Source organism: Pongo abelii, chromosome X, assembly GCF_028885655.2.
Source record: "Pongo abelii isolate AG06213 chromosome X, NHGRI_mPonAbe1-v2.0_pri, whole genome shotgun sequence".
NCBI lineage: Eukaryota > Metazoa > Chordata > Mammalia > Primates > Hominidae > Pongo > Pongo abelii.
In genome coordinates this window covers 150,543,373-150,552,439 of record NC_072008.2, presented here as the reverse complement: position 1 = coordinate 150,552,439, position 9,067 = coordinate 150,543,373, and the positions used below count along the sequence as shown (strand labels likewise).

Genomic DNA, 9,067 nt, shown 5'->3' with positions numbered 1-9,067 from the left:
TTAAATTATTTTACTTTCACCTTAAACTGGAAAAACTAACCATTTTTCAACCAATAGAGTTATTTAATAAAATATTTTTGAATGTATACCTGGGAGTATTATTATTGGGTTACATGGTAACTCTATGTGTAACTTTTTGAGGAACTGCCAAACTGTTTTTCATGGTGGCTGTGTGATTTTACATCCACACCAGCAGTGTATGAGGGTTCCAGTTTCTTCACATCCTCATCAGTATTTTAATTTTAATGTCTACTTTTAATTACAGCCATCCTAGTAGTGTGACGGTCTTGACTTTCATTTCTTTAACAGCTGATAATGTGAAGCATTTTTAATATCCTTATTGACAATTTCTTGACAGAAATATCTACTCAGATACATTGCTTATTTTTTAATTGGTTATTTTTTGTCTATTTAACATTGAGCTATAAGAGTTCTTAGCAGATATATCTTTGCAAGCATATTCTCTCATTCTGTGGGTTGTCTTCTCATTTTCTTGATGATGTTTTTTGAAAGAAATATGTTTTTACTATTTATAATGTCCAATTCAATTCATCTATGATTTTGCTTGTGCTTTTGGGATCATATCTAATAAGTCTTTGCCTAATTTATGGTCATGAAGATTTACACTTATGTTAATTTCTAAGGATTTCATAGTTTTAGTTCTTACATTCGGTTTCTTATCCATTTTGAGTTTGTTTTTTTTTTTTTGGCAGAGTCACTCTGTTACCCAGGCTAGAGTGCAGTGGCTCAATCTCAGATCCCTGCAACCTCCACCTCCCAGGTTCAAGCAATTCTCCTGCCTCAGCCTCCCGAGTAGCTGGGATCACAGGCACCCACCACCATGGCCCACTAATTTTTTGTATTTTTAGTAGAGATGGGGTTTCACCATGTTGGCCAGGCTGGTCTCGAACTCCTGACCTCAAGTGATCCATCCACATCAGCCTCCCAAAGTGCTGGGATTACAGGCGTGAGCCACTGCACCTGGCCCTGAGTTATTTTTTATATGGTTTGAGGTAAAGGTCTAAATTCATTCTTTTGCATGTGGATATTCACTTGTTATAATACTATTTATTGAAGATAATATTTTTCCCATTATCTTGGCATTTTTATTAAAATTCAGTTTACTATAAATGTGAGATTTATTTCTGGATGCTAAATTCTATTCAGTTGATTATACATGTATATGTATATGTATATATATATGTATACGTATATGTATATCTGTATTGAAACTTCTTATGCCAGTACTGCAATATCTTGATTACTGTAGTTTTATAATAACTTTTGAAATGAGGAAGTATGAGTCCTCTACGTTTATTACTCTTTTTGAAGATTCTTTTGGCTTTTATGGATTGCTTACATTTTTATATGATTTTTAAGATCAGCTTATCATTTTCTGAAAAAAAAAAAAAAAAAAAAAAAAAGCCAGCTCGGGTTTTGATAGGGATTGTGTTCAATGTGTAGATCCATTGGAAGAGTATTGCCATGTGAATAATATTAAATCTTCTGGACCATGCATATGGAATATTTTTCTATTCAAAGTTACCCTCTTCAATTTATTTTAATGATGTTTTATAGTTTTCAGTGTATAGGCTTTGCACTTCTCTTGTTATTTTAGGTATTTGATTGTAAATAAAATTATTTCTTAATTTCATTTTTTATGTTTTTACTGGTATAGAGAAATATCATTGGTTTTTCTACATTAATCTTGTTTTCTGCAACCTGGTTGAACTGCTTCTTTTTGGATTGCTAAGGATTTTTTATATACAGCTCATGTCATATGTAAATAAAAAGATATTTGCAATTACTACTTTCTGATATGGGTACCTTTTATATTTTTAAATATTCCTGGCTATTATTTCCAGTACAATTTTGAATAGAAGTGGTGAACACAAACATCTTCATTTTTTCCTTGTTTTTAGGGGAAAAAAACTGTCATTCTTTCATCATTAGGTATGATGTTATATTTGAGTTTTTTGTAGATTCCCTTTGTTAGGTTGAGGAAGTTTCTTTCTATTCCTAGTTTGTTTAGTATTTTTTAAACAAAAAATGGATATCATTAAATACATTTTTTCCATCTATTGAGATGATGATATAATTCCTGTTCTTTGTTCTTTTAATATGCTGTATTACACTATTTGAATTATGGATATTAAACCAACCTTGAATTTCTGGGCTAAATCTTACTTGGTCACTATATATAATTATTTTTATTTATTGCTGAATGTAGTTTGCTACTATGTAATTTAGGATTTGTTACACATATTCAAAATGGATATTCATCTCAAGTTTTCTTTTCTTTTGATGTATCAAAATAACATTGGCCTCATGGAATGAGAAGTGTTCCATGTTCTATTTTTTGGAAAAGTTTTTGAAGCATTGGTATTAGATGTTCTTTAAGTGTTTGGAATAATTCACTCATTTCTGGTCTTTTCTTTGTTGAAATTTACCTGATTTTAATTTACATATAATTTTTAAGCTATGTAATAACAGTACTCCTTCTGGTATCTATTGCTATCCCCTTTACTGCCTTGAAACTTGTATGGGCATAAATCCTTGTCTCAATTTACCACTGTTATAGCTAAGACCAGATTATAATATTTAACAATACCTACTGCAGAACTGAGTATAACACAAATAAATTACTCTTCACAAACTGTCCTAAAACAGTATGTTACCTATATTTGCTCATAGAGTCCAGCCAAGTAATCTTACGTTTCTCTTCTCATCTTATGCCCTGGCCTGCCAACATTTTCCTGTAAGTCTTACTATGGTTCACCTACTTTACTAACCTCGTCCCAAATCCTCGAGATTAGATATAATCAATTTAGTTTTATGAGCTGCATAGATGTTACCTTGCTATTTCTGTATTACCCAGACACTTTGGCATTCCATTTTATAATGAGATCTAGTTTTAATTTTGCAAAACTAAAAGGATCATTCATTTTTTTCTCTTACCCTAGAACAAAGATATTTTCTTCTCTCAAAGGTGAATCCATGTCACCATCTCTAGAGAAAAAGGAAATAACAAAGAAATAAAAACATAGTGCTAGTCTAGTCATTTAGATTTTTTAAAACTGTGATCCTGTCATTCTAAGACACATTGGGCCCTATTCATTTAAATCATATCATCATGGAATGTTTAGAAGAAGAAGAAATTTTAGCAATATTTGGATAACTGGCCAGGAGTTCAAGACCAGCCTGGTCAACATAGAGAAACCCTGTCTCTAGTAGAAATACAAACAATTAGCTTAGCATGGTGGCGCATGTCTGTAATCCCAACTACTCGCAAGGCTAAGGCATGTGAACTGCTTGAACCTGGGAGGTGGAGGCTGCAGTGAGCTGAGATCATGCCATTGCACTTTAGCCTGGGCAAGGGAATGGGACTCTGTCAAAAACAAACAAACAAAAAACCTGAAATACTTAGATAACTGATAATAATTAGGTCAATTAATTACATTGCTGAATAAATTGATACTCATAGAGGTTAAGAATTAAAGTGACTTGCCTAAAATATTGTGGATAACATCAGGTATTTACTAGAACTCAAGATATACACAAATATCCTCACAGACAGTCACATGGACTCCCCATTCAACATATTAAATCTATTTATCCTACCTGAATTAAAAATAATATTTGATTAATGCTGAAAGAAAGGGTGCAAATAACAGAAGCCTTTTTCTTTCTTCTTGGGGTTAACTTTAACTTTTTTATTCTTCTTAACCTACACACTCTTGCCTTTTGCAGTTAATATCTGCTTGTTGGAGCTGTACTACAGTACCTATTCCAAAGTTAAATAACTAAACTCAGCAATATGTGCAAGTTTTATGCTAAATAGAAATATAAAATGATAGCTATCATTTTCAACACATAAGCCTTACAACAACACTTTGATGTAAGAAATATTATTTCTTGATTATTAACCTTTATATTTATGCATTCATATTAGTTGTACATATTTATGAGGTACATGGGATATTTTGATGCAGTCATACAATATATAATATCCAATCAGGGTTACTGAGATATGAATCACTTTAAACATTTATCATTTATTTATGTTAGATACATTCTAATCCCATTTTTCTATTTATTTTTAAATGTATAATAAATGATTGTTAACTATAGTCACCCTACTATGCTACCAAACATTATATCTTATTCCTTCTATCTAACTGTATCTTTGTATCCATTAACCAACCACTCTTTATCCTCCATTACCTACCACTCTTCCCAGCTCCAGTAACCATTATTTCATCCTCTATCTCCATGAGTTCGTTTTTTTAAATCTCCCATGTATGAATGAGAACATGCGATATTTGTCTTTCTGTGCCAGACTTATTTCTCTTAATGTAATGACTGAATGACTGCCAGTACTGTCCATGTATTTGCAAATGACAGGATTATATTATTTTTATTATCATCTTGTTATGTATCATTTTATGGCTGAGTGATGTTCATATATATATATGTATAGATATAACATTTTCTTCATCCATTCATCCATCGGTGAATGCTTAGTTTGCTTTCATTATCTTAGCTATTGTGAATAATGCCACAACAGACATGAGAGTACAGATACCTTTTCAATATATTGATTTCATCTGGGCATATACCTAGCAGTAGGACTGCTAAATCATATGGTTTTTGTTGTTGTTGTTGTTGTTTGTTTTTTTGGCTTTTTTTTTTTTTTTTTTTTTTTTGAGACGGAGTCTCGCTGTGTCGCCCAGGCTGGAGTGCAGTGGTGCAATCTCAGCTCACTGCAAGCTCTGCCTCCCGGGTTCATGCCATTCTCCTGCCTCGGCCTCCCGAGTAGCTGGGACTACAGGTGCCCGCCACCACGCCCGGCTAACTTTTTTGTATTTTTAGTAGAGATGGGGTTTCATTGTGTTAGCCAGGATGGTCTCGATCTCCTGACCTTGTGATCCGCCCGCCTCGGCCTCCCAAAGTGCTGGGATTACAGGTGTGAGCCATCGTGCCCGGCCCATATGGTTTTATTTTTAGTTTTTTGCGAAACCTGCATATTGTTCTCCATAGTGGCTGTACTAATTTACATTCCTGCTAACAGTATATGAGGATTCCCTTTTCTCCACATCCTCTCCAGCATTTGTTATTGCCTGATTTTTTAAAGGTTAGCCTATTTATTTTACCACGAAGATCTTTTTCACACAATAAGCAGTAGCAACAGTCAATAGCTTTTGATGATTTTGAGAATGTGTTTTTTAATTTTCTATTTTTTGTAAATTTGTTATTTATAATCTGTGTGGGTACCTAGTAGATGTATATATTTATGGGGTATATAAGATGTATTGATATAGCCATGCAGTGCATTATAATCACATCAGGGAAGATTGGGTATTCATACCCTCAAGTATTTATCCTTTGTGTTACAAACGATCTAATTGCACACTTTAATTTAAAATGTACAATGAAGCTATTAATGACTGTAGTCACTCTGTTTTGCTATCAGATAGTAGGTATTTTTCATCCTATCTAACTATTTTTTTGTACTCATTAACAGCCCCCACTGCCTTTCCCAGCCTCTGGCAACCATCTTTCTACTCTCTATCTCCATGAGTTCAATTGTTTTTTTTTTTTTTTAGACCCCACAAATAACTGAGAACCTCCAACGTTTGTCTTTCTGTGCCTGGCTTATTTAACTTGACATGATGATATCCAATGCCATCCATGTTGTGTAAATAACTGGATCTCATTCTTTTCTGTGGCTGAATAGTACTCCATTGTGTATATGTACCACATTTTCTTTATCTATTCATCTGTTGATGGAGACTTTGGTTGCTTTCAAATCTTGGCTATTTTGAACAGTGCTGCAACCAACACAGGAGTGCAGATATCTTTTCAATATACTGATTTCCTTTCTTTTGGGTATATACCCAGCAGTGGGATTTCAGGATCATATGATAGCTCTAGTTTTATTATTTTGAGGAAGCTCCAAAGTGTCCTTCATAGTGGTTGTACTAATTTACATTCCCACCAATAGAGTACAAGGTTTCCCTTTTCTCCCCATCCTCACCAGCATCTGTTATTGCCTTTGTGATAAAAGCCATTTTAACTAGAGTGACTGACAGGATATCTCATTGTAGCACTTCGCCAATGATTAGTGATCTTGAACATTTTTATATACCTTTTCACCATTTCTATGTTCTTTATTGATAAATGCTTCTTCAGATCTTTTATCTATTTTTAATCAGATTTGTTTTCTTTTTTTGTAATGAGTTGTTTGAGTTCCTTATAAGTTCTGGTAATTAATTCTTTGTCAGATGTGTTGTTTGCAAATATTTTCTCCCATTCTGTGTGTTGTCTCTTCATTTTGCTCATTGTTTCCTTGCCTTTGCAGACACTTTTTAACTTGATGTGATCCCATTTGTCCAGTTTTGCTTCAATTTCCTGTACTTGTGAGGTTTTAAAAAATATTTGCCCAGCCCAGACCAATGGTCTCTAGAAATTTTCATGCTACAAATCCTCACCATGATGCTCTACCACCTGAAATAAATAGATGAGGCTTCTGAAGAGGATGATATACTCTGGATGAATAGTAATCCATCAAATCTTGGCTACTGTGAACAGTGCCACAACTAACATGAGAGTGCAGATATATCTTCAGTATACTGATTTCCTGTGTTTTTCTGTTTCTTTTTTTTAAATTCTCGGAATTTTCCCTCCATTTTAGCTGTCTTACAGTGTAACAGCTGAAATTATTTTTATGGCACATCAAAAGTATCCTTGAAGGTCAAAGCCACATCTATGGGACTGTAATTTTGTGTCATTCTTTCACATGCTGTTGTTGTTACTGCTTCACTGCTCATACACTCATATGCAACATTTCTACTGTGAGCTCTTGGTTTTCTCTTTTAACTGTCTCTTGATTTGATATGTTGTCAATAACAAACTCTACTGGGCTTGGTTAACTTTTTGTTTAATCTTTCTGTTATTTTCATCATACCCAGATGTATCATCTGACTCTGGCTCATGATGTGGATCAGTTAACACTCATGAATTACAGCAAAGCCTAGGGCACATACTCTTGTTTATTGTCTAATTCGTTAATACATTCATGAATTCCTGCACATTCAGTTTCATTTTACAAGCGTTTTACAAATCATTTAATGATTATCTTCCTTTACACTGTAAAGGTAATGATGAGAGAACCCAAGTATTATCTTGAATTAAACCCCAGAAATTTCCTCTCCAATAAGATCCTTCCCCCAGCTTGGCTATTACAAGTAATTGCAACACTATTCTTCTAATAATTCAGTCCAAACTCCTGGGAGCCATTCATATTTGATTTCGTTCTTCCTTTAGTATCTCACATCTAATCCATCAGCTGATTTTATTGTCTCTGGCTTCAAATCATATACATAATATGGCCACTTATCATCATCTCCACTGTTAACCAGCCTAGACAAAGACACTATCCTCTCTTTCTTGGATTATTGCAATAGCATCTCTAATGTCACCCTGCTTCTGTACTTAACTCTCTCCAATGTCTATTCTCAGCACATTAGCTAGGTGATCCTTTACAAATAAACATATGTTCATGTAATTCTTCTGCTCAGATTTCTCTTCTGGCTACCCATCTCAATAAAATAACCTAAGTTTTTATAATAGCTTTTAAGGCCCTTAGAATTTTGCCATAAATTTTTCATTGTCCTTATCCCTTACAGCTTTCCACTTCATCCCCACTCAGCATAAGACACAATGGCCTTCCTGCTATTTATTGAAATGACCAGTCAAACAAACCTTTGTCTCGAGACAGCACTTGCTGTTCCCTCTGTTAAAAACACTCTTCCTTCCTTAGATATTATTCAAATTGTTGACTCTCTCACATTCTCTGAGTCATTGCCCAAATATTTTCTACTCAAGAAGGCATTACTGACTAACTTTAAAACACACCCACTCAGGCAAGCAAAGTAACAGTGTAAACCCTCATCACTGCTAATAAGTTCATTGGAAAATGTGAGGCCAGGCATCAGTCCTTGTTTCTTGAGCCAGAATATCAATGCAAAAGAACCAGAAAAGAAGGTACTTTCCACTAGGGCAAAGGCTGCAACACGTTCTCCATGGGTAACGTCTTTGTTCCCAATCCAACAGAAGACCCAACCTGCCTTCTTCTTGACACAGGCATTGTTTCAATGGCATTGAAGAGAAATTCCCTTTCTTTGTTATCTTTAATATGTGTCAATAAGGAGATTATTTATTTCTCCTTATTGAATGTATGTTCTCTTAAAGAATGTATGTTTTCTATAGCAATTTGGAAGCCATAGAAGCAGAAGGTTTCTGTAATCTGAACTTCTTGAACAAATTGTTCCACCAAGTTTTCATCTATTATCCCATCACATGCTGCAAAGAAAGCCAGAATATGGGATATAAAATGTCTTTCCTCAGGCTTCAGGGCTTCCCAGTGCCAAATGTCCTTGGACAGGTCCACCTCCTCGGCCATCCAGAAAGAAACCTCTACTTTCCTATACATTTTCCAAATATCATGACAGGCCATCAGAGCAGATAGTAAAGTAAGTAATTATCAAAGTTGCTAGGATAGAACAGGAGTTCCTCACTGAGGACTTGCCAGTGAAGCTCATTAGGGTGAACTGCACTTTAATGAAGTAATACATTGAGTTTGTGGCCGACAGACTTAAAAACCAGTTGGAACTGGCTTTTAAGACTTAATGGAGACTATTTCACTGGAAGGAAAGATTAAGTTCTTTGAGAAGAGAGTAGGTGAGTATCAAAAGATGACAGTGATATCAAGTGCAATAGATAATTCTTTTACTTTGGATGCCGACTTCTAAATAAGCTTAATATATGCTGTTATCTTGCTGACTTTTTTCCTCTAATCAAAAAGAAAACAGCTGAAGTGTATCAACTAGCTACACCATCAATTGTCCATAGTGTTCATTAACAGCATCTTTAAAACTGTATAGTTACCTCACAATCAATACTGTTGATTTATAATGCTAGTGGTATCACCTAGAAAGAGAGAAATTTTAAGACAAAAGCTACTCAAATTCTTTTAAAAGAGCTTGTCCAGTTTTCGCTTTTGTGG

The 9,067-nt window shown here is 34.4% G+C and overlaps 1 pseudogene; it reads right to left on the bottom strand.

The window, feature by feature from the left end:
* Window positions 1-7,829: 7,829 nt before the first annotated feature.
* On the bottom strand, window positions 7,830-8,503 carry LOC100460013 (ribonucleoside-diphosphate reductase subunit M2-like; annotated as a pseudogene).
* Between the last annotated feature and the right edge of the window lie 564 nt (window positions 8,504-9,067).